Here is a 25197-nt window from a genome sequence, read left to right as displayed (position 1 = left end):
CAGGTGGACAGCATCTGATTTTTGTATATTTAAAAAAACCTAGAAATGTTTAGTCTATCTATGTAAAGTCTTAAGAAAAAAAGATCCCCTCATTTTCAAAAAACGTTTCTACATGAAATTTTGATGCTTCTCTGTAAGTGTTGTTTTGGGGCTAGGCAGAGTAATTTGGCTTATAGCTGCCAATTGAAACATGAAGTGTTTAGAAAAAAATGTGCATATTTAATGTCATGGTTTTCAGAGAAGCATCTGCAGTTTGTTTTATTGTAGTGTTTAGATACACATTCAACTTTCTTCAGCAAGTCCATCTTTCTTTTGTAACTAAAACTGGCATATAAGTTTACATATACAATATACAGACTGGTCTAGAAAAGAAGTATTACAGATAATTTGGACCAGAGATAACTGGATCTGGAAAGATTACCATAGAAATGTCTAGGTATAGGTAAAGCCCCTTAATGTGGATAGGATACATATTTTCACTTGGTGCAGAAAGCTGAATGGCAGTCTCTGTTTCTGAATATTTTGTAAATATTTGGACCTCTGCTGTAGTTTGCAAAACTGTTTGTAGAAACTCTCTCCCCAGCAGATCACCAACACTGTCTGCTGGACCCAGAGCCAGAAATCACATGCTTTTGCTGCCTATGCCCTAGTTCAGTTTCTGATTAGTTTTATCTTTCTATTAATTTTTTTCTTTGAAGTCTCCCCAAACCTTTGTATCCTGTGTCTTATCTCATTGACAGTTTTAGGACATACCCGCTTCACAAGAAGTCCAGAAAACGTTGTTATTTTTAAGTGGTTTCTTGGTGTGCAGAACTCATGGTTACACAACTGAAAACTGTGTGTTCTTACTTAGCTTTGTTTTGCATGTGAGGAAATGTACCAAGCACAAGTGCGAGACTGACTGCAGGGATGCTCCTGGATACCGCCGTGCCGCTTCAGCCCGAACCTGCTTGCTGTGTTGCCTCCTTTGGTGCGGGGCTGGGACCGCAGAGTCCAGGGGCTTGGGTATTTAAAAGTGGACTGTGGGAAGGGATCCTACCCCATGCAGCCAGGCTGGGGAAGAAGGCGCGGGCTGTTTGGGATGACCTGTACAGATATGGCAACTCCTGTGCTCGCCCCCTCTCCACAGAGGAGGCTCAGTCGGGGCATTCGGCAGCTTCTCTGATGTGAGCTCCCCAAACTGCCAGGGCTCCCCCCAGACCAAGCGTATATTCAGCGTTAATCACTGAATGTGCGTCTGACGGAAACCGGAGATCCCCAGTACGGCTCCTCTGCACTGTAAAATCAAGTACAAAAGACTGGTTGTGCTCCATCGAGGTGTATCCCCTCTGTCCATGGACAGGCTGGTGGCTGAAACACCTGTGGCTGTGTTATTGCTCTCTCCCCAGAAAATATGGCAGGGTCCTGACTAGCGAGACTCCTCTGGCAGGACTGACCCCTTCACTGTATCAGGTATGGGCCAGATGTGTAATGGAAAAGTTCAGAATAACTTTTAATTTGTGTTTGTTTTTTTGTTTGTTTTTTTCTTTTTTTAAATGGTGAACACCTCTTTGAGAAGGAGAAGTACAGCATTGTGCACAGCACCATACGGATTACTGTAGATAAAAGACGTGTTCGCCTGTTTGGGCTTTCCCTGGTGGGAGTTTAAAAACTTTTGAAGAGGCTGCTGCTGGCCTCCCCTGAGGAGACGGCCCCCTCAGTGGTCAGCTGCGGCGCCTGGAGCCCGGCCTCACAAATGCCAGCGACCTTCCTGAAGAGCTTGCTGCTGCTGCTGCTGCGTCCCACGGTGTGAGGTCAGCTGCTGCTCCTGTTCTTTTGGGCAGAAAAGGGTTAGAAGTTCCCCAGTGGGCTGGGATGGGTGGAGGGATCAGGCAGGCAGCGCTGGGGGGAGGCAGGAGGTCTGCTCTTAACGGGGTCAGGTAGGAGGAGGTCTGCCATTACAGTGGGGGAGAGACAGACTTGATGCTGTGTGTCCTGAGGGTGAGGGGTGCATTGTGTGGCCAAATGCAGAAAGCTCACAGCAGGGTATGCTTGTGGGGAAGGTGGGGGGGCACCACGGACCCTCGAGGGCTGCCAGGAATGGTTGTGGGGGCAGCTTTGGTCTGGCATGCTGGGTTGGTGGCCATGTTGTATCACGTCATGCCAGCCCTTGAGCTGAGGCCACCTGTGTGAAACCAAACTGTCCATGAAGTGTTGACCTCCTGCCCGCAAACTGAGTTTGCATACAGCCTCATGTTCCTCATCATCTGTAAGGGTATGAAATGGTACAGCTGCCAAGGGCATCTCAAACAGGCTAATTTTTTCTTTCTGCATAAATCCAGTGCCCTTCCTTTTCTCCTTGTGATGTCCCCTATGGCACAGTGCAAGAAGGCAGGGATGGTGTGGGGGAAGAAGAAACCTGAAAGACCTTAATGGAAAAATATCCTCTTCTTTGCAGCTAGCTCCGTGCTTAGCTTTATTATCTTGGATTGTTTGTTTCATCCCACATTGTTTTGAAGATCAACTGACATAACTGGACTCTAGTTCAGTAAATCTCAAACTTAACCTCAGTTAGACTTGTGGAACAAAATCTTTTATATATAAAGCAGCATCTTATGTACTAACAAGAATATAGAAAGCTCGGGGAGGAAAATATGAATTCTGATGCTTGATCTCCTTGAAATCCTGCAAGTGTAGCTATGGTATATTTCAACTAACTGCCTTACTGAGGGAAAACGTCCTATATTATCCAAACCCCTGCTACCTGATTTGAATTTATGACTGTCTAAATATGCTCTGTGGCTGAAATACAAGGCTTGTGTGTATATTAAACCTGGTGGCTGTGGGAAGTAAGTAAGAGTGATATACAACTTAAAGAATCATCAAAACCAAGAACTGATGTGACCAATGGACTCTAATAGATGTAAGTAGTTTGAGGGCTTGTCATCTATCAACATGATCCTAATGTTGGCAGCATGTTGAAAGTGATGCGTGGGAAACTGGTGCAAAGTGCTGATTTATTTTATGCTAATGGAGAAAAGTCCATATTGTTCAAATTAAATCCTAAAGCAGAAACAAATCATCCAGCCAAGCCCATCCTATGGAGTTTCATTGAAACAGTTAGTGGTCTCTTTTGTGATCTCAAAGTTGTAAAAATTAAACAATGTTAGGGGGCTGTTGTTTTCAAGTGCTTCTGGCTGCTGAAAGCAGCTGAGATTCTCCTACAGACGGCTATTTAAGTTAAAAGCCAAATGGAGAGATCACAGCAATTAGTGTGCATTGGCTTCTAACTGCATCAGAGTGAATAATGTGGGAGAAGTGAGTCAGGACTGTGCCTCGGTGTTTTTTCCCACCAGAGGCTAAGTACCAGCAGTTCTTCTCAATTTAATTAAAAAAAAAAAGGGGGGGGGGAATTTCTTGCTGCTTCACTTGAACAAAATAGAAGAGATTATGCAAAGACAGACTCAAGTAGAAGGAAAAAAAATATTTCAAAGGGAGGAATATCCTACTTCATGGCTCTCTGGCTGGGTCTGTTGTACAATGCTTCTCCTTCTTTTGCCACTAACTGCCCCCCCCGCCCCAGGCTCATTGCAGGCTCATTGCAGGGAATAAAGCTCTCCCACATATTTCTATGTAGCTTGAGCCCTAGAAAAGCATAATAGGGTTTCAGCGTTTTTACTTGAAAGACCTGAAGGGCAAAATGATTTATCATCTTGGAGATTCAGAATTTCCTGAGGAAAAATGGAGGGGCAGAAGGCTTATGAATTAACACCCTTTTTTTTTTTTTACTAAGCGAACTCCTTTATGTAAGAGATACAGAACTATACTATAACATAACCTCAGTTTCACTAAAAATTCTTGTACCAATGAGGTACTTTTGTCATCACTCTTGAATGTATTTGAATTTTCATTTTTCTGGGGGTTTCTAGCTATCCCCTGGAATGACTTGGAGCAGTGAGATTGTGTTGGAAGATAGTGATCACAGAACTGGTCTCAGATTTCAAGTCAAGAAATGCCTCTGAAGAATGATCAAGTACAAAACCAGAAGTTTTTCTTTCAAGTCTTTTCTTAGGGAGCATGCAAAACAATGGCAAAATGTTTCTGTTTCATGGTCATTGTTGAAGTAGACATTCAGCTTTTGCCTTCGCCAGATGGAGTGATATAAGTTTGATTGTCTTATGCTCTTTTGTGACTTGTCATTAGCACCTTGGGACTAGTAATCTGTAAATTAGTATTTATTCCATTGGTGCTCCAGTGAAAAGGTTTTGTCTGTGAAAAAGGTAAAAATTGAGATTGCTATCTACACTGCTATTATAGCCTCCTTAAAAATGGAGAACGAGGAGTCCACAACTAACAAATCCAGAAAACAGATGCTCCGAATGTTGTGCAAAGAGTGACTAGGGGACATTTCGCAATAATCTTTGAGTGGTCGTGGCGATTGGCCGAGATTCCTGAGGACTGGAAGGAAGAAAGAAACATCACCCCTGCTTTCAAGAAGGGCGATCTGAGGAACTACAGGTTGGTTAGCCTCACCTTGATCCCTGGGGAGGTGCTGGAGCAACTAATCCTGGAAGCAGTTTCCAAACATAAGAAGGACAAGATGTTATCAGGGGTAGTCAGCAAGAATTTGTGAAGGAGAAATCATCCTTCAGCAACCGGATAGCCTGCTCCAATGTGATGACTGGCTTGGTGGAGGAGATGAGAGCAGTGGATGTTGTTTGCCTTGACTTTAGCAAAGCTATAGACACTGTCTCCCATAACATCCTCGTGGACGAGCTGATGAAGTACAGACTCAACAAATGGACAGTGAGGTGGACTGAAAACCAGCTGAGCTGCCAGTCTCAAAGTGTTGTGATCAACAGCATGAAGTCCAGCTGGAGGCCAGTCATTAGTGGGGTACCCCAGGGGTCGATACTGGGGCTGTGTCAGTGCAGAACAGAAAACTGTGAAACGTGTTCTGCCTCTTGATGGCATCTGAAAACTATGTATACATACACAAGGTTTTTGAAAGGATGCAGAAGCTGAATTGATGCCCAGGGGCACAGCCAAACTACCTCAGGTTCAGCAATACAAATTATTTCAAGTAAAGGTTACGAGGGTCACAGGGGGAAGTAAACTTTATGTGGAAGAAAGTCTCAAGCTGACTGTAAACTGAAAGAAAAAAGTAAATTGATGCCAGCCAGTTGTGAGAGTTGGTGACAAAGACAAGAGGCTGTAGAGCTGACCCTTGACACTAGCAGTTGCAATTGCCTGGCATGAAACCTCCCGTATTGCTGGCAGTAGAAGTACTGGGAACAACTACTGGTGCCAGAAGGGGGTTGAGAAGAAGCAAAGCCGAGCTGCTATTCCATCAGAATTTATTTCCTTCAAAGATCAGATGAAATACAAACCAAACCAGGGAACTCAGCGTAATGGTGTGCACAAGAACCGAGGGGTTTGCACCACATAATGTAGGAAAGAAGGGTGTTTGAGAACATGGCTACTTCACAGCCTGGTGGCCAAGTATAGCTACAAACATCAGCATTGTAAAACAGCTGTTTTGTAGTGGTTGGAAACAATGGAATTGTTCATTTTTCTCACAACAATTGCAGATGAAATCATACCTACGTTTCTTCTTGATTGTAATGTGCTTTCCAGCCACCTTCTGTATGGTATGTTTTGGTAGAGAATTACAGCACAGTGACTGTCTTGTGCTATTTAGTGACTTGTCACTAGCACCTTGGGACTTACCCTTCCCCTCTTCCCCAGTCTCAGTATGAATTTTCAGCTCCGCACGTGCAGGTCAAACCCATATTTCTTATTCCTCCTAGACCAGCAAAACACTGCATTTCTATAATACTTTCAGTTCTCCAGCATACTTACTGTAACTGGTGCTCTTCAGAAAAACAGTATCAGAATCATTTTTAACAAGCTACAATTTAATTTTATACCAGACTTACTATACTATAGTTTGTATTTGGACCACACTGCTCTTGGTGCTAACCTTTTTCTTCACTCTACCATTTCCTTTAATAATTTTGGGAAGTGTCTTAACTTGGAACAATACTTGCTTCTTTATATTGGAAGGATGTCCTATGCGACACAGGAATGTAGCACAGTGTTCACACAAAAGTGTAGTGAAGCGTTTGCATGAAATCTGCAAAAAGTGGTCCCTGAGGTGGAGAGTTTTGACCATCTCTGTTTCTTTGATCTCTGAGGTATGGGTTCATACACAGAGCTGTATACATTTTGGACTGCGGAAATTATTCTCTACAGTGCTTTCTGCAACAGTAGAAATACTGAAATTTTGCAGGCACACATACGTGATGTTAAATTATGATCAAAAATGTATAGAAATTTTCTTTCAATTGCTAACAACAAGACTACTTAGGAATCCATTCTTTTCCTTATGAAATGCCAACTCCAGTAACTGTACAATATGTCAATATAAAATTTAGAGAATCTGTGGCTAAATTAACCTTTCTGCAACTTGTTGATTGGGAGTATTTAAGCATACTAACATAGTGTTGCATTAATGCTATCTTTTAATGCAATTCAGGATTAAAATTCAGCAGTACATTCTAGAGGAATGATAGAAAGAAGGTAATTCATTAATAAATTAAAATCAGCTGTGTTTATAATAATCCCAATTATCTCTAAATGAGATTGAGATGTTTGTTTGTGTATATACATGTGGTGTGTGGACTGAGATGAATCATATATTCAGAGATTAACAGCACCTAATGCTTTGAGGCCGGTGGAGGCGGTTATTGATCTAAAAGAGTTTTATTGGGTTTTTTAATACTATATGGACTATCAGAAATCTGCTGGGATGGTAGTGTAACAACATTTTGATTCTCTTTACTGTCTTTAAAGATCTGACAAGGTACTTGCAAAATTGCAAAAGTTTCTGTTTGTTGCTAACCTCGCAATATTTTTGCTTGCTTGGTTGGGATAATGCTAACTAGCATGGTTGCGTATGTGGTGGCCCATAGCCTGACTGCACAGGGATGCTGGTGTGGCAGGACAGGTTAGAGGTGGTGGATAGGGCAGTTGCTCACAGGCTCATAACGATGCCTTCTGAAGACTCTTGATTTCAGCAGAACTGCTTCTGTAGAGTTTGACACTTTCTGGATGCATTTTGTGTTATTTGTGTTAGATCGTAGTTTGAGTGCTCAGTATATGAAAGTATGAAGTTCTTCATCTCTCACAAAGTCCGCTGAAGAGAGTCTTGTTGATGTTGGTGAATTTTGGATTAGGTCCTTTTATCTAAATACACCTGCTTTTCTCATGCACAAGCTCATGGCATTCATTGAGGAGGTAGGTATGTGGTTAAGTGAGTATGTTCTGCCAGCTTTTTGATAGACCTCTGTAAGCACTATCAAATTTGCACATAGATAAACTATATAGAAATGTAATTGCAGAAAGCAAATCCACACCATATTAGGCATAACTTGTGAGGCTTATCCACGGGGTCTGTAGAACTTTTAAAAAAATGCTAAACACAACATAAAGCAAATATAAGTGATAAAACCAAAATTCCTGTCTTTACACTTTCTTTTATATTTTTGCAGAAATTCATAGGAAGGAGAGTAACAGTTAATAAACACTAGCTTTCAAAATTATTTTCTGAAGGTAAAGTTAAATTGAGTCATGGAGTGACATACTCAACAATGCACTCCAAATGTATTTATCAACCCTGAAAAAGGAAGCCATTGTAGAATGAAGTTGGAACAACCCACACAGGAGGGCAGTGTTGGCTGCTAGAATTACTGTCAGCACTTGTTAATCCACAAGGGTTTCTACAACGTGCGTTTTCGAAGGATTGGGTGTGACGTTAGTGTCGTTTGTTTTCTGGAAAGCTAAATATATAGACATACGCCTCACATGCTTAGACCTCACATAAAAGATTTTTTTTTTTCCCTCTTCAGGAGGAACTTATGGTGTGAACATTGTCTTTGTTCATGGCAGTATCCAGAAGATTTTTGTAAAATGTAGCATACCCACTTATCTCGTAGTTTCTCTCATCTACTTCAACATATTTTTAATATAGCTCACAAATGACGTAAATAGCATACTTCCATTTTCAGATTATTTGAATGAGCATTTCATCACATATGAGGAACTAGATGGATTGTAATTACATAATCCCAAGTAAAATGGAAAACTGTTATTTGTTCTAGATGAAATATGTTGTTTTGATAAACATCAAGTGTCTGACTGAAAAAAAGCATTTATGAAAGACTAACAAGAGAATTTTGTTATCTGAGTGTTACTCCTTCTCATGTTTCCTTCTGAGACCAAATTGTAACATGCATCATGATCACACTTAACTGTCTTAATATCCTGTTGTATCGTCAAGTTCCCCAAACAAATAACTTTTACCTTAGTTCCAAAGTTTTAAATATTCCAGCCTTGTACGTAAGCTAGAAGGGTATAAGCCAAGCCCTTTTCTTAATATATAAGCTCATGTTTAACTGACAATGTCAGTGTTTAGGAGAACAGGAAATAAAAATTCAGGAAGACAAATGCCTTTACTAGAGAAAACTCTGCAGCTAAGCAGCATGATGCTTTGTTTAGCAAATATTATTTTTACAAAAGTGGTTACCCTCATACTAAGAAAAAAAACAAAAATCCTAGAAACCAAATAAAAACAAAACAGGAGTAAACATCTTCTTCTGTGGCTTTATCAACTGATGACAAGTGATTGACTTCCTTCTCTATCACACTAAATAATAAGCCAAGGCCAGAGAGACGGATAAACTCATTCCATTGTGTTTGTCCTGTGGGTGTAGCAGAGTAGCTGCAGACCAATACCCACATAAACTCTGAAATCCATCATTGTCTTATACCTTAAAAAGCAGAATATTTCTTCTTAATAAGAAGTTCAAGTGTTCCTGTCTTTTGCATTCTCCAGGTTTTAAAATATCCAAAGCTCAGTATGTATTATCTCAGTAATTAGCAGGAAGAAATATTTGCAAAAAGTGAGTAATTTTTATTATTTATGTGAAGAGGTTGAGAACAATGTTCTCAGTAGCAATAATAATTTTGCCTACAAACATTTTGCATCACTCTGAGTAGTTGTGACATAGTAATACACACATCTACATCTTAGCTGTGATGTTGATGGTTCATTTTCACCCTTGGTAGGTTTATGTTAACCTGTCAGTGCCAAGATCAATTTCTCCCAGCAGCAGGATTCTTTGTAAACAGAATTAAACAGAATCTGTCATAAATCGAGCTTTTTTTAGAAACCGTTTCTCTGATCATGATTTTTCTGCCCTTTGCCAAGTCAGAATATCTTGAGAGCTACCAAGTGGGCAGTGAAAATATGCTGCTGAAGATTTTCTAGGTAGCGCTTTACATACTGTTAATGCACAGGATTTTTGGTAGCAGTTATCACCATTAGAGGCAGAGGTCTTTTTTTTTTTTTTTTTTTTTTTTGATAGCTGGGTAACTGAGATGCAGAGCTCAAGACCTTTTTTTTCATGTTTCCATTCTCCTGTTGCTTTTGGTTGGTGTTGTAGTGCAAGACCTTGAAGATCTGTACCCACCAAGAGTGTGATACAATGCACAGCTATGCCAGACTAATCTCAGCCACCCCTCCATGGCAGTGCAAGCCACCTGTGTAGCTGAAACCTTGCTTCATACTGAAACCACAGTGCTGCTTCTGGGACTGTTCATGGTGGTTCTTTGCAGCATCACAGCGCACCGCCTTGTCTAGAGCGAGCTCTGTGTGAGGCAAGGCTTGGTTTCAGTCACAGAAAGAGTGTGTTAGATCTAGGTGTGACCTCAGATCACTTTAAGATCTGGCAACACTTCACTTAACACAAATAGAATCCACTTCTCTAAGCCTGCTGTGCTGCAGACATGTCAGAATATACAGGCTGGACTGTTTTTTAAGGGGTAGGTAAAGCCTCATGCAGTTTCCTTTATATCAAGGTGTGTTGTTTGCTCATGTAATCTAAATGGGCATCTACAGGGTACCTCAGAAAGTACAGTCTAAAATAGAAATCTTCTGTTGCTTTGGACCTAAAATATCAATTTCCCCAAGGATGGCAGAGTATAAATTTGAATCTACAGCGTAGGCAGCTCAAAAGTAAAGTAAGTAGCAAGACTGCAATTAGTAGAGTTGTAAATTTAACGAGGATACCCAGGGTTAACACATTACTGGGGGGGGGGATGGGGAGGTGGGCGGGGAATTGTCTGCCACCAGGGACTGATATTTTTAAAATCCTAATCTGTCCTGGTCTGGTAGATATACTTAGAGTATGCTCAACCTTTTCATGTAGGATCAGGTCCCCCTCACAATATGTGCATGGAGACCTTCTTTTAAACCAAAAGTGAAAATGATGATGCTGATGTCCACCTTCACCTTTTTTTAGCTCTTCAAGTGCTTGTCCAGGAAATGGGATGCGTAGGTACAATACCTAGGAGATGTAAAAAGCATAGCTCAGACCCAAAACAGCAGAGTGCACCGGTAGCTTATTCACTGTTTTGGATAGAGGCTCTCTCTTCCCCCAGTGTAAAGGAGGTGCTCTCTGTCCTTCATACATAAAACTACATTTCAGGTGGTCACTTATTCTCCTTTGTAAATTCTTTCTATTCTCTTCACACAGACCCTGGTCCTAGCCTTAGACTGGATCTCTGACTTCACTCTTCATGATCCCATAAGTCCAATGCTTCTGTCATTAGAAAGCCCACTTTTCAATCCTGATTCAAAGAGATCACATTCTGAGCAAAGATTAATTTCTTTACCAGAAAATCATGTTCACGACAGGCTCCCCCACGCTAATTTCCTTACCGAGTTCACTTTACCCTTAGCTCATCACAAGCTCTGTTCCTGTCCCTGGTTCAAAAGGAACAGGTTCTCTTGGTCTTAGTGTAATCCCAAGCCTGCTGACAGCCTGTTTACGTCTTTCCCAAGGCCACTGACTCAGGTATCTAATGTACCCCAATCCTGGGGTCTGATCAGGAAACATAAGCTGCTTTCACTCAAATGAGACCCAAAATAGGTCTGAATTCTTTTGAAGCAGTATGCATCAAGTGTCTTATCTTTGTCCTTGTTTCAATCTTGTTTTTAATTCAGCTGCATAGATATTAATCTATCAAACGCAGGACTCATCATATATTCCTAGTCTGCCATTGTCTCTTTTCTTCTTTCGTGTGGGATCCAAACGCCTTTCTTTCAAGAGTGTTTGATATTCTAGGCTTAGCTGCCTATGCATCCTGCTGCTTTGCACTAACGTACCTTTGAAAATCAGAAAATACATTAAGGATTGTTTCAAGACTGTTTAGTGGGATTCTTCTCCATTTCTATATACTATAACACTCATTTCAGATCCTAGTAGGAGGAAAATTTCATTCCCATGGGGAGAAAGCTGCAAACATTTAAAAATCTGTTTTACTCAATTGTGTCTTAACACTCCATTTGGATAATTAGGCATGGCTTCATAAAGGAAAACAGACATAGTTATTAATGGCAAGCTGGGTGTCTGCTGATTTCCAGAACAAGTGAAAAAGAATAACAAAAAATGGAATGTTTCAGTGAACAGAGATCTTAGCTTCTGTGTGAATTCAAGCTTCCTGGCTAAAATTAAGAGTATACGTACAGAAGTTGTTTCCATACTGAAACAGCTCTCCACTGCTCCAGCTTCTCCCTGTTGTATGAAGTGATCTGTAACCTGCTTTTTAATTACTGTGTGCAATTGCTTCTCAAAGATAATACCTTTCTTTATGGTCACTGGTTGTGCTACAAATCAGAAGTAAACCTCTATGCTAAGCTAGTCTTGCAAAAATCTTTTTGATCTTTTACAAGCCTAGCTGTAAGCAATGGAAGAATCAAATGTTCTCAGACTTCAAATGGCCTAGGACAACTTTCCTTCATTATCTGAAGGCACGACTTTCTTTTTGTAGCCAAATAAGCATCAAAGGATCACAAACTTGGAAACTGCAAGTTATGTAGGATTATGTAGAATGACTGCAATGGACGCTTTTATTATGAGAATCAGTGTGGTACTCCTTTTGCAGTTCCCAGTTCAGTATTTGTTATAGACAGAAATGCTAGTAAGTGAAATGTTATGGGCTTCATTAAGTGTAATTTTATAAGTTGTAACTAAAACCATTGACACTCAATAGACATTTTTAGTACAATGCCTTTTGTTATACATGATATTGAATATCGTATGTATATCCAAGATAGTTCGGTCATGGCTGTGTTTCTGTTAACAGTGATTAAGTACAAAATAACATTACTATTACCACATAGTTCAACAAATAGGCTGCACAGAGAGACTGATTTCTAATCCAAGAAATATTTCCACATAAGCAAGGAACAATTGCTAAATACTGCTGAGCCAGCCAACACAGAATGAGTGTACGCCAGCAAAGTAACAATGAAACCCTGCTATGTATATTACTATATGGACCACTGGGAACATCATGATTCTGGGGTGTTCCTAGTGGGGTGCCAGAAATCTTTCTTCTTTCATGGTGGTCAGGGGAGGATGCAGAGCACTGCCTTACTGACTTGTACAACTAAAAGAAATAATTTTTCTCTTTTAGGTAAACTGGAGAACATTTGTTTTGCAGAAGTAAGGGGAGGAGGAGGAAAATCAGCATGGGAACACACATTTTGATCTATATAGGTCCCTTTCGAAGGAAAGGTTCAGCCAGGGCCTTGAAGTCATTTCTAATGCAAACCACCTTGAGCTCAAAGCCAATAGAAAATATTTCTTGAAAAAAACCTCTAGATTTTAGAAAGATTATTACATTTGTAGGAACAGGTGAGCTGATGGGAGAAAACATCAGCTCAGTATCACTACTTCAGGGTTTGTCTCTCCCAGTGCAATATGGCTGAGAAGCTGGCAAAGGCTTCCTGGCACTTCCAGGTGAGAATATCTCATTCATCCCTACAGTTTTGTGATACACTCACAAAGGACAGTGCAGACCTGAGGAACCTCTATACTGTAGTCTGAGCTTATTAGTGGGGTCATTTGGATTGAAATCTTCATCTCCCTGTTAAGCCAAGCAGAATCTAAGCAGAAGGGCATCCGACCCTTTGCCCTACCATACTGCTTCTTGATCTGTAGTAACTGGCATTTGTTGGACCTGGCCTGAAATGGTTTGCCTGTTTAAAGACATAGTAGATGACAATTTCCATAGCTGCTAAGCTCCTAACACAAATAATGAAAACATTGTAAAATTTTTAACAAGTGTCTTTCTTGCTCTCTGAGGGCTTCTGAAGTAAAAGTGCCAGTGAATGTGCTTTAGGGGCAAGTGCTATTGGAAATGTCTGTTGCAGCAGGTACTTTCTTGGGCAGAACTGACAGCAGAACATAGATTAAGAAGCTGAACTTTTGATCCAAGTTTGTTGCTTGGGCACATGTAAATATTACTTTTAACCTACAGGATATGGAAAGAGATGAAATACATCTGGTAGGACACATTATAAAGTCCAATAATTGAGCATAAAAATCAATTTTACTGTTAGTGCAGCAAAGCTCTCTTGCAGACAGAAATATTTGACTTTACAAGTGATTTGCCAAAAGACTAGGTATTTGTTTTCCTCTTTCCTGTAAATTATTATGTCATTCAGGTATTTGTTGCAGCCATTATAAACTTCTTATAAGGAAAGGGAGAAAAATCTGTGCTGTGCTTAAATCTAAGGAGAGTGGAAAGAACAAGCAGAGAAAATCTTGTAATACAGTAACCTGAACTTGCTCAAATCAAGAAGGGAGGTTGATGGCAGATGGATAAAGGGAACAAAATCCAAAATAGATTTTGAAGCGTCAGGTTGGCCTGGTTGTAACTATCTCTTCAGAGACTTTGGGCAAAAGTACTTGCTTTGAAAAACATTGGCAACATTTATGGAGCTTGTTGTAACAAGAAGTCATTTAACTGCTTCCCGAATTGGATTGGTAACAATGATTGATCTGTATTTGCAGCTAGTCAGATATAAAATAATGGAATTGTGTAACTATTAGCCATGAAGAAGCACATAATATGGTACAGTGAATTAAAATGCAGGACAGAGTCTGAGTAATCGTGTAATTGAACAACTACTCATATGTCTAGAAATCTAGATTGTGGGAGAGAGAATGAAACACTTGCTATTGTCCTCTTGAAACAGAAAATTAATAGACATCTTCAAGCACAGAAGTTATGTTTTTATATACTAAACTCCTAAGGGAATTGGCAGACGTAGTTGCCAAGCCACTCCCCACAATATTTGAAAGGTCATGGCAGTCAGGTGAAGTCCCAAGTGAGCCGAAAAAGTGAAACCTTGCACCCATTTCTAAAAAAGGGTAGAAAAGAGGACTCAGGGAACTACTGACCTGTCAGCCTCATCTCCGTGCCTGGGAAGATCATGGAACAGATCCTCCTAGACTCTCTGCTAAGGCACGTGGAGGACAGGGAGGTGTTCTGAGACAGCCAGCATGGCTTCACCAAGGGCAAGTCCTGCCTGACCAACCTCATGGCCTTCTATGATGGCGTGACTACATCAGTGGCCAAGGGAAGAGCTATAGATGTCATCTACCTGGACTTCTGTAACACCTCTGACATGGTCCCGCACAACGTCCTTCTCTCTAAATTGGAGAGTTATGGATTTCATGGGTAGACTGTTCAGTGGATGAGCAACTGGTTGTGTGGTCGCAGCCAGAGTGTAGTGGTCAATGTTTCAATGTCCAGATGGAGAGTGGTGACAAGTGGTGTCCCTCAGGGGTCCGTACTGGGACCGGTGTTGCTTCATATCTTCATCAGTGACCTAGAGAGCGAGATCGAGTGCACCCTCAGCAAGTTAGCAGATGTCACTAAGCTGAGTGGTGCAGGTGACACACCAGGAGGACAGGATGCCATCCAGAGGGACCTGGACAAGCTGGAGAGATGGACCTGTGAACCTCATGAAGTTTAACAAGGCCAAGTGCAAGGTCCTGCACCTGGGTCAGGGCAACCTCTGCTGTCAATACAGGCTGGGGGATGATGTGATTGAGAGCAGGCCTGCTGAGAAGGACAGGGGGATACTGGTGGATGAAAAGCTGGATATGAGCCAGCAATGTGCACTGGCAGCCCAGAGGGCCAACCGTGTCCTGGACTGCATCAAGAGAAGTGTGGCCAGCAGGTTGAGGGAGGGGATTCTGCCCCTCTACTCTGCTCTGGTGAGACCTCACCTGGAGTCCTGCGTCCACCTCTGGAGCTCTCAGCACAAGGACATGGAGCTGTTGGAGCGGGTCCAGAGGAGGGCAACAAAAATGATCTGAGGGCTGGAACACTTCTCCTATGAGGACAAGCTGAGTCGGGGTTGTTCAGCCTGGAAAATAGAAGGCTGCAGGGAGACCTGATTGCAGCCTTCCAGTACTTAAAGGGGGCTTATAAGAAAGAAGTGGACATACTTTTTAGCAAGGCCTGTTGCTATAGGACAAGGGGTAATGGCTTTAAACTAAGACAGGGTAGATTTAGACTTGATATAAGGAAGAAATTTTTTACCATGAGGGTGGTGAATCACTGGAACAGGCTGCCCGCAGAGGCAGTGGAGGCCCTGTCCCTGAAAGTGTTCAAGGCCAGATTGGACGGGGCTCTGAGTAACCTGATCTAGTTGAAGACATCCCTGCTTGCTGCGGGGGGCTAGATGACCTCTAAAGGTCCCTTCCAACCCAAACCATTCTATGATTCTGTGGTGAGAGTGTGGTATGGAGAGGTGGCACAGGCACTGCTTTCACTTTGTGGTCCTTGTCTCAAAAATCAGAGTTCTAGTTTTCGTTTTGGATACATGAGCTGCTTGTTTAGAAATCAGCCAGGTGTTTGCATTTTTTGTTTTATTATGCAACAGGTTGAAAGGAAAGAGGGAGAGCTGTTTAGTCAGCCTTAGGTTACCAGGGAGTGCTTTGCAGACTGCCTTTTGAGGAATGAGCCAAGTGCTACTATGTTGTTACTGTAAGTTTACTTATTTTTAGATCTGAGAAATGCGTGGTGCTAGGCGGTGTTCCATAGCAATCAAAACAACAGTTGTTACAAAAAGTAACAAGCCAGCAAAATGGAAACCAGAAACCCCTGTTGGAAGCATCTATCAATAAAGCACACCAAGCCCAGCCTAAGCCTGAAGCAAAAGTAAATTAGAACATGCATTTTTCTTCAAGTCCTGTGAACGTGTCCTTAAAGTTTCTCGTGAGGTTTGCGAAAGCTGTTTTGTTACGAATACCTAGAGAAAGTCTGGATTTTCAATGCTGGTTTTAACCTATCATGCAAGTACAAGCCTACCATTAACCACCACCGGAAGTCATACTGTCTACAACTTGCCCAATGGTTTCCCATCCCGGTGCTCCTTGGAGTGAAAGTTACATGCAGATACTCCATCCAAGGGGCTATAGAGATTTAAATTTTAAAAATCACCACTGCTTCAACAAACAGTATCTGGAGGCTGGGGGTGTATAACAGCTTGCAAAACTAATTTTTGGCTAAGAAGCCCTGCTCCAGGTTAGTTATTAATCTTACTATCCATTTGTGCCAGAAACCCCAGTGCTGTGCTTCAGACAAAAGATGTTTCACTCCTGACAAGTTTTCTACTAGCTTCTGGTAACTGAAGAAAGAGAAGCCTTCTTGTTCTCCATGAGTGGGTTACGTTGTCTCCAAATGAGGGAGGCTACATAAATGCAAATAGAGAAGCAGCATTTAAGCTGACTAGTCTTACTGTTTGTGAGATAAAGGCAGCAGAGAAGGAAAGGAGCTATGGAGAGATGTTTTGTTGCTTTGGGTTCTGAGGGTTTTGCGTGTGTTGGTTTTAAGATAATTTTGTCGCGTTTCAGAGAAGATAATCTCAGAATCCTTGCTGCCAGTGGGACCATTTAGTACTTTGATTTGTATTTGGGCTGTATTTCCCTGGTCCGTGGAAGAAACACAGTAATTTGGTTGTCTGTTGATGTAATCATTCTTCATGTGTTATTCATTGTGTCTATATGTTCTCTAGGTACAGAAGGTAGCAAAGTAAATTCCCCAGCTGAGAAAAGGAAATACTCTTTTAGAGTCAAATATTTTTTAGATCGGAAGAGCATTTCCTATCCAATTACGTAGACATGTTGAAGAGACTTTTTATCAGATGTTCTCAGTGACAAGGAGGAACTGAGTCAAGGTGATAACAGCAAAAATGTTATGACATTGCAGGTTCCCAAGCCGGGTCCTTTGGGGCCAGAGTCCTGGAGAAGCTTATGACTGAATGGACGTGACATAGTTCAGGTTTTAACAAACTTGACAGTAATGATAGTATGGGAGGGGAAGTGATTTTATCCAGAAAAGAGATTACAGATATGCAGAAAGAATATGTTTGAAAAGGCACTTTCTTTTCAAGCAGCCTGTGCAACCAGTACCTGTCAACATCAGAAGCTTTTGATTTTTCTGATCGGTCATAACACAGTACATTCCATGAACTCCGCTTGCATGCAGCCAGAGCATCTCTTTCTTCTAAAATGCTATAGAACTTTGAAGCATTTGCCATGATTTTAAATTAATCACTTTGCACACATGAAAACCTAAATGAGGATGATATATGGTGAAGTGATACATAAAACTGGGAACAAAAGCTATGTAATTAACACATGGGACGTGTGTTTATGTTTGCATGGGTGGTTGTGCCTGGGTGGCAATGTAGGATAGTAATTCTTCCTTTTTGCCTTTCATTAATTACTAATGAACTAAAGAAATTCACAATATTCTTTACAACTCTGAATTAGAGACCAGTGGTCCGCAAAGAAAAAATGCTAACAGTAGAGACCCTGTTGACAAAGAACTGAAATATATATAAAAAATTAAATAGTATTTCTCTTCAGGAATCAGTGACATGTTTTAGAATGGAGGCACTCAGGCTGTGGAAATTTTACAAGCACAGGAAAAAAAAAGCCCTAATTCTTTCAATAACCTGGTCATTTTTAATATGGACTGTATTTAGATAAGATTTGAAATCCCATATTCCTTGAAATCTGTAAATCTCTCTCCCATAATTTATTTCAGATAGTAGGTGGTACAAAGCTAATTTGTGATCTGTGTTATATCTCAAAGTTATACGGAAAAGGATGCAGTTTTTTTTTTAATTTTCTACAGTTAGAAGAAACTTGTGAAAGGTATTTCCAGTGTGACTGAAATAAAGAAGCAGAAAATACATGCAAAGGTATAATAGTGTTTGTCCAAAGAGTTAAATAACATTGGTTTTATTCAATGTTTACAATCAAGCTGTTTGAAAAATAGAGTCCATTGATTTTTCCATGTGTATTATGGAACCTTGTTTAGAGAACGGGTGCTCTGAAGAGCTGATACGATCTGTTATTCTGGTTGTAGTTTTTAGTTCAAAGACACCTTCTATTTCACTAGTAGTAAAGGTGACTGAGCAAGCAGTCAAAGGAAGGTTTGACTCCCTGCAGCTGCTGATCTGTCACAAATCTAAAATTCATCAGTAGACCTGGTTTAAAAATCTCTGTGGGTCTTCTTGAAGGGATGGTATATTCCATATCCCTTTTGTGGCAGTTTTCTACAGTTCTTGGCCACACCAGTTGAAAAACTGGAGGGATGAGGGAGGAAGAAAAGAGAGGTCAGCGTTTTGACCAACCTGTGTAAAGTATAGACTAAAAGTTTCAGAAGTATTTTAAAAATCAGTTATCTAAAGTTATACAAACACCTAATTGCATTTTTAGCCATTCAAATTATTCTGAAACTCTTGCTCTGAATCATGTCATTTCAATTCCAGTAAATTTTATACCTCTTCTCTTATTCTGTAATATTTCATTACACTCACATTAAAACTTTAGCTTTTCAGAGATGATTCCTCATCTTCCTGACTGTTGCTAAATTGAGCTCAATTCAACAAGTGTCAGTAGCCCGTGGTAGCACCAGGGCAGTCTCCGACAGGCAAAGAATATGATGGGTTTGCATAAAAATGCAAGCAGGGCTGTGTGAGGTAAATAAGGATGTAAGGGAATTAGTGGTGGTGGAGAAAAGGAAGAGCAGAGAGGTAGACTGCAAAACTAACAGAAAACAGCAGAAAGGACCAGAAAAGGAAAAGCACTGTGCACTGTACTATACTTTTCCTCACCAAGAATCTTTAAAAGTAATGTGGAAGTGGTTTTGCCCGGCAACAGCGTTGTCCATGTGATCCCTCCTTTCTCTTACCTGCATTTTACCACAGCCTCCCTCCAGTTGAAACACCAGTTGCTAACAGAATGTTAGTAATACTAGTGGGTATACTTGCACAAATCTTCTCTCACAGTGTCTGGCCCTTTCTGTTCCTTTGGGCATTTAGGGAGGTAGGATGTATGTTGTTTTTAGCTGCCAAGTGCAGTATGACTGTCCTGATGAAAAACCTGGTAAAATCAATGGAAAAAATTTTATGTGCTCTGGACGAAGTCGGTACTCAGGTTTGTTTGAAAACAAGAGATATCTTTGTTCAATCTACAATAAACTAAAAAGAAGTACTCAGGAAAGAAAATATGAGTATGTTAATATTAACTCTTCTATTGCTATTGCTCAAGCCAAACTGTGACACTATGCATTGCCTTTGCCTCAAGCATGTCTTCCAAAAAATTGGTCATTAGTTTAATAAAGCAGATGTCTTCCTAGCGTCTGGAGAACTGACCTGGGATGTTTGTGTAACAGCACAAGGCAAATTCACCAGGCCATCTCCATGAAGAGTATGGTTGGGTCTGCAAGTATTTCTACAAGATTTATTGGCTCTACACAGTAACCTGTGACCATGGCTTCCAAATCTGCGCTTTCTTTTGCTTGAGTGACCCTAGACCACACCTTTGCATAATTCCGGTTCTGTGGTTAGTCTGTGTGATGGCAGTTAGCATATCTCCGCACTTACTTTGTGCATGGGATCTTTGGTTCGTAATCTTGGATCTGTCGTCAATATTCAGCTCAGGAGTGAAAGTACTCTTTGGATTTCAAATGATAGAAGGCTTGTGTTTGTCTAATGCTTTAACAGTGTGTTGCTAACAAAAACTTCCTCTTAAGTCTCAAGATAGCACATGCAAAGATGTTTTACACATTTTTCTACATCCCTATTGACAGCCAAGTATTAAGGTTGCTTATAGGGCCATACTGCAGATAGAAAGGAAAAGCTTAACACCAGTGATCTGAGTTCCAGAGGAGCCCGTGGTGAGTAAGCATGCATATCCCCTAAATGACAACAAGCTATCATGTACCTGTATGCAAGTGATATTACAGGTTATTTCTGACAGTATTCCTTTTTCTTTCTGTTTTTTAAAGGTATTACTGTGTGAGACTATTGTCCTCCAAAATTTCCTGGAGATGAAGTCTTCTGAGGAAAACTCTGGGAAGTGTCTGTCGTTCCTGGCTCAGATGTCCATCTTAAGCTTTCATCCATCACATAGTACAGAGCAATCTGTCCACCTATTCACAGGATACAAACACGTAGAAGTATAGTGATAATGACAGCAGGACAGTTACCTAGATATCACTTTTAAAACAGGTGGAAATTTACTGTAAAATAGATGTTAAACCTGATTTAAAAGCCATAATATGCTTTTGAAAATCAGTCCTTTTTGTTGATTTAGTACTAACCGAATTTTAAATTAGTGTTTCAGACCAAATTCCAGCCAGGTATGTGTATATATATATGTATATATATACAGTGTTATCTTATATCAGTCATGCTCTTTATTTTATTTTTTTAATTAACTGATATTAGAAGTTCTTACATAAGCAAAGTTTAGCCTTAATATAAGGATACAGAAAGTTGTTGATTTAGCTCCTGGTCTTCCAGACAAATATATGCATTTGATTAACATAATTGTGTGAGATGGTATAATTGGCTTATCTTTTAATATGTTTATCTCCTTAGATTGCTTTCATACATGTTAAAAAGTATTGGAGTGGGTGCTAGAAGCTGTGGGGTTCTGGAAAAGAAGTTGCCTTTTTTTAAAAAAAAGCATTTCAAGTTGGTTGCAGAAAAGGGTTCATCATGATTAAAAAAGAAAACCCTGAATAATCTGTTGGGAAGATTAATAAAAGTACTTAATTTAATTCTTTAATTAGGGGAGTTTTCAAAGTGGAACATCTCTGAACTGGTCAGGAAGGAATGGAAAGGAGATAACAAGGAGACATTGGTAGACTAGAAAAAAAAATCCTTTTTCAAAGCATAGGAAAACTCCAGCTAGCTTGGAAAAATACAGTTCTGTGTATAAAAAAAAGAAATATTCAGAAATGTAGTGTTTACTGTGTATAGAAAAGTTGAAGCTTACAAATCAAAATGAAGTATACTCCAATTTAGAGCAATTAGCTCCTAAAACCAGTGAGCTTGATTATTTTTACCAACAAAGGAGATTAAGGCAGGCCTAGAGTATACTTTTGAAGTTACAACCAGCCATTACACTTGCTACTACATTGAAGACTGTAGTTAGCCTGAAAGAAATACTTCATCTTTTTATATCCAAGTGTTTCTTTATCAAATTTAATTCTCCCATGGTAAAACAGGATGATGTCATTTTCCTGGGTGGGTAACAATACTATCATACTCAGTTAATAAGTGGATTTAAGAGAGGGAGTGTATCTATGGGAAAAGCTGCCAAACAAATATAGGGAAATATATGGAATATAGACATAGTACTGGGGAGAACGGTACCAATTTTAGTGAGTGAATAACCTTATTTTAGAGATTATAGAAGGAATATGGATATTTTCCATCCTTGCAAATGCAGAGTACACAAAAATCCAAATGACTTGGGGCTGCTTCAGCTTCTCAAGTAGTAGATGAGTATCTCCATGAGTACCATGTAATAGAGCTTATTTCCAAAACCATATGTGTTTAAGCTTTAGGTGTGTTTAAAGAACTGTCAAAGCATTTTCCTCACTTTACTCTCTTTTGCCTCATCTTTTCCTCTTGCCCCCCCCCCCAACCCCTACAGCTAGTGGTGTAAGCTTTAAATGCAGCAGGCCCTTGTGATAAGCTATAGGACTTTATGGTGTTCCACAGCTCAGAGTGGAAATACGCAAGCTGTGAACTGGAAAGCTCTTAGCAGTATAAACTTACTGCCATAGCATTATTACACACAATTCTAAACTAAACATGACTACAGAAAACCTATTATTGCCATACCAATCTTTGTGCTGTGAGACTGGGGTTTAAGGAAGAAAAGAACTTAAAAAATAATGGTTTTTTGTATATTATTTCCTTCTTAGTTATTTTGGTTGATTTTCCTTCTATTTCAGTTTTATTCTTTATTTGTCATGCATTTCATATGTAGAGAATTTCTCCTTAACAGAGTTTTGATTTCACCCTGAGAACAGATGAAAAATTTGCACATGTTGAAAAAGAAACTAGTAAGGGAAGTAACATGTGGCACTCAGTTTTCTAACAGTCTATCAGACAATAGCAATAGAGCATTTTTTGAAGCCCAAGGGGCAGGGGAGGGAGATTCTTGTTAAGTGCTTTGGACACCATAGATGTCTTATCTATGGGGATCTGGCAAGGCAATCCTGAATTGCCACTGTAGAGATTTGGATGCATAGATGTGAATGGTGGTAATCAAGTATTTGCAGGTTTGTAGCTATTTATTCAGCCAGTTTTCAAAACTTGTGACTCAAAGTTTAGAGAAAAGAATCATGGAAACAACCAGAATGTTGGGGGGTTTTCCCCCCTGGGCCATGTGTATTCCTATTTTGAGGTCAGAAGTCTAGAAATAAATTGTAAAGGGTATTACGGGAACTTAGCACAATTTTACAGGATTGTCTAATTTTATGGCTGAGAAAGTTGAACTAATACTTAGAACTGACACTAACATATCATGCAAAATTTCTTCTAGGATTATATTTATACTTCCTCTTAATTCTTGAACTTTAATGATGTCATGATTAAGACACGGTAAAACAAACAAAACAACTGTCATATTCAAAACATAGGTTTCACTATGTGATAAACCTGCACCTCAGGAAGTCTAAACAGAACCTAAGAATAAGTTGCCACTCACAAAAGCACAACACAACTATAAAGCAGATGAGGTGAGTAATTAAGAAAAGTGTATTCCTTCTGAAGCTCTGAAAGACAGAAGTGCTTGTGTCAGCTGCCTCTAGTTTTAAGCATCCATTCACCATAGATGCAAACTTCAATACAAAGTGGCCTGCATATTAGACCAAAGAAATTACTCACAAAATTTGCTTGGTAAGCAGTTTCTAAATGTCAGTTCCTTGTGTAACTTGATAAGCTTGCACAGGAAGGAGTCTGTTGAACTGTGCAGTAAGTAAATGTGTCATAATAGGCTTGATTCTCGAGTTTTGTGTTTTTCCATTTTCTTAACTTAAAATTACTTAATGCAGACTGCTATATTCTTCTTTTTCTTGCTGGGTTTCATATGGCTCATGGTTTTATTATATCATAGGATAAAAATTTTTGCTAGTATTTAGAACACTTTTCATTTCAAACTGTCAGGTGTCCATAACAACAGCTCTGAAATGAGTTCACTTTCTCAACCAACTAAGCACTCAGTCATGCAGCTTCTGTGAAAGCTGAAGTTACTTGCATTCAGGCTGCCTTCTCCGAATAATGAACAGCTGTCAAGCCATTGCCAGGCTTGGCAATCTTTAAAGACACATGGCTGCATTCTGTCATTGAATACAGTTTTGACAGGGATTAGACAGTCCTGCTTAGGAGGTAGAATTAAATTAAAATTAAAATTAAATTGAAAAAATTTCTGAAGTTGATATATTGCAGCACTGGCAGTAATACTGAAATGAGTTACCTGCTGGAATTGGTGTCACCTAATCCTTATTAGCCTGTTCCTTTCAAGATAAACTCCCATTGACTTCCAAGGAAACTGTGATCATGACATTCCCACAATGCACTAGCTTGCAAATCTACATATGCTGTCTGGATCTCAGGACATCAGGAGGGTGTCACTAGGCCAGTACCTCATGCCAGCAAAAGGTTTGGTGCAGTTTATTCCTACTTAGGAGAAAAGGAAAGGGAACAAGTGCTGATCAAGCCTCAAAAGTCAGGGCTTTCTGTGAACACCAGGCAGAACAATGATGTAGTGTCAGGATGGAATGATAAGTAATGGTATTGCACAAAGTGCATAAATTTCACTGATGTGCAAGTTCTAAAAACTAAATTAATCAGCCAACACACCATTGCAGGGATCTAACAAAAAGCATTTGTTTTAAAAACAAGTGAGTAAAAAGAAAATTTATTAGAATTTTGGGTGGCGATCCATATTTGTCATTGGTTTTCTGCAACTGTGTGAACTACCTTGGTCACTGATGTTGTAGCAGATGGCATCAGGTGCTCCTAAGAATCAGTTGTCCCTTCCACTCAGACAGCATCGACTGAAGCAAAACAGCCTGAAGAATCAGACTATGTTGCTAGTGGCAATGAGCATTGAGAAACACAGAAAGAACCATAGATAGGTCCATGTTTGAGGTCCACGAAGTGCACGCTCAGAAAGCAGCCAGATTACCAGGGTACAACCATCACTCCAAGAAAAGTGTACATCTTTGCAAGCCTTTTCAACAACTACTGGTTGAGCACCATCTAAATAGTCTGGTGAGGAAATGCAAGCAAAACTTGGGTCCCACTATTAGTAGCCGTCTATATGCTCCTCTGTGTGACTGTGCTGGCGGCTGTAGAAGACTGCTGCAGTTCCACTTACAGAAGAACAGAATATGCTGAGTACAAAACATGATACATCACCATCTGAATGCCTACATTCATGGGCCAAATGACTGGAAAAAGTTGACAAAGCAGAAGACAAAACTAAATAATGACATCAGCTCACTTTCATTCCGGTGACCATGACACAAAAGGATTATCTTCTCGTTACACTATGGGAGTTCAGTTTTTCGTCTGAACTCCTCAGGAAGGCAATGAAATTGTCTGTGTCATGGTACAGAAACATTCTTCATGAGGAAAATATACCTGTATCGGGAGAATAGAGATGGCTTTGTAAAACTAGGGCTCCTAGCAAGGTGAGTGACTCTAGTCAGTTTACCTGAAAATAGTTGTTTCGGGTTCTAGAGGGAGTCTGTGTTTAAAAGTGGTCTGGTCCAGTTTCCTAAAATAACCATTTTACGGTGTAAACTACAAATGTGCCATACAAACATAATTTATAATCAGCCCATTTGTTTTTTATACACTAGACCAAGAATGTGAGGTGCGGATGTTCAGTTAGGTGTAACTCCTTTACTTGTTCTACTCAGCTGCATATTTGCAATCACTTGGCGGACGCAGTATAATAAAAGTAGCTG

This window comes from Opisthocomus hoazin, chromosome 5 (genome assembly GCF_030867145.1).
Source record: "Opisthocomus hoazin isolate bOpiHoa1 chromosome 5, bOpiHoa1.hap1, whole genome shotgun sequence".
Lineage (NCBI taxonomy): Eukaryota > Metazoa > Chordata > Aves > Opisthocomiformes > Opisthocomidae > Opisthocomus > Opisthocomus hoazin.
Note: the sequence above shows the minus strand (reverse complement) of the source record.